The sequence below is a fragment of the Stegostoma tigrinum genome, chromosome 22, assembly GCF_030684315.1.
Source record: "Stegostoma tigrinum isolate sSteTig4 chromosome 22, sSteTig4.hap1, whole genome shotgun sequence".
Taxonomy (NCBI): domain Eukaryota; kingdom Metazoa; phylum Chordata; class Chondrichthyes; order Orectolobiformes; family Stegostomatidae; genus Stegostoma; species Stegostoma tigrinum.
The window spans coordinates 42,852,854-42,854,678 of record NC_081375.1 but is presented as its reverse complement, the minus strand read 5'-3'; the positions used below and the strand labels follow the sequence as shown (position 1 = coordinate 42,854,678).

General features: G+C 43.5%; 1 non-coding gene across 1 annotated transcript; it reads right to left on the bottom strand.

The window, feature by feature from the left end:
* Positions 1-355: 355 nt before the first annotated feature.
* On the bottom strand, positions 356-482 carry LOC125463888 (U6atac minor spliceosomal RNA). The gene has a single exon (XR_007249929.1). It is a non-coding gene; the product is annotated as a U6atac minor spliceosomal RNA (small nuclear RNA).
* Between the last annotated feature and the right edge of the window lie 1,343 nt (positions 483-1,825).

Sequence of the window (1,825 nt, the reverse complement as noted above, 5' to 3'; positions counted from 1 at the left end):
TAACCAGGGTTTTACAGAGCTGCAGCAAGACCTCACGGCTCTTAAACTCAATTCCCCTGCCAATGAAAGCCAACACACCATAAGTCTTCTTAACAACCCTATCAACTTGGGTAACAACTTTGAGGGATCTATGGACGTGGACCCGAAGATCCCCTGTTCTTCCACACTGCCAATCCTGCCATTAACCCTGTATTATGCATTCAAATTCATCCTTCCAAAATGAGCCTCTTCACATTTTTCTGGTTAAAAGCCATTTGCCACCCATTTGCCCACCTCTGCATCCTGTCAATGTTCCATTGCAATCTACACCAGCCCTCCACACTATCCACAACTCCACCAACCTTGGTGTCATTGGCAAAAAAAATGGTAAGATGCCACTAAGTAGATAGCAATGCCTCAACCATTTGTGTGTTGTAAGGCCACTAGGACCCCTTCCATCCTTATCAAAGGGAATGCTAACCTTCTCTCCTTTCATACAACACAGCATTCACTCGAACATAAGAGGTTAAGAGGTGATTTTATTGAGATTTACAAAATCATGAGTGGTGTAAATAAAATGAAAAGCAGGTATCCTTTGCCTAGGGTGGGGGATTTCAAGACTTTCCAGAGGGAGTGGTGGATGAGGGTACAGTTGCAAAATTTAAAAGATGTTAAGATAAATACATTAATAAGAAATATTGCAGGGATATGGGCCAAGTGCAGGCAGGTGGGACGAGTTTAGTTTGGAATTATGGTCGGCTTAGACAGGTTGGACCAAAGGGTCTGTTTTCATGACAATTGACTCTATTTGAAGAGTAGCCAACACATGATGGGGATTAGTTAATGGAGCAATGACTTTACTCCCATTTTACTTGTATCCTATTCTTGTACCCGAGGCTGTACGTTATTGAAAATATCTGACTATATTGCCATACAATCTTGTTAGATTGGAGAGGGAAATCTTTCCTCTCTGCAGCTCAGCATTGCAGCTGTTCTAATGCTTGATTGCAGTAATAAGAATCTTAGAGTGTTTTGGAAACTATAGCACTGAAGTAATGAGAGAAGTGTATCAGTAAGCAACCATCCGTTTCACATTGTAATTCATGAGGTAGACGTAACTATCTATGTTTTCTTTTCAGATTGAGAAACAAGTCTTTTTTCATTTTAAACAACATTTTTTTCCTGCTGTAAAATATTGTTTACTCTAAGAGACTCTGCAAAATTTTGTTCAATATAAAATACCACTACCCTATGTACACATACACTGTTAGCAGAGGCACTCTCTCTTTTGTTGTACGTGGTGCAGGGTCTGGCTCATTCCCATAGTTGGTGTCAGACTGAAGCAGCTGGGAAGGATGTCCTTACATTCGGCGTCACAGTGATGCAGTATGGGAAGGACGCCCTGTTTGTCAGGAGACACAAAGTGCAACATTGGCAGGAGATCCCAGACAGAGGAAGTTGTGGATAGCACGTTCAGCAAATTGGTCACACCGCAGATTAGGATTGCTCCAGGAGAAAGGCAGAAAAAAATAAGCAGGAAGGCAGCGCAAGTTTCCCCTGTGGTCATCTCCCTCCAAAACAGGTATACCATTTTGGATACTGTTGGGGGAGATGGCTCACCAGTGGAAGGCAGCAGTGACCATGTTCATGGCACCGTGGCTGGCTCTGCTGTACGCAAGGGCAAGAAAAAGAGTGGAAGGGCTATAGTGAAAGGGAATTCAATTGTAAGGGGAGTAGATAGGCCGTTCTGTGGTCGAAAACAAGACTCCCGAATGGTATGTTGCCTCCCAGGTGCACGGGTCAGGGATGTCTCAGATCGACTGAACATTCTGAAGGGGGAGGGTGA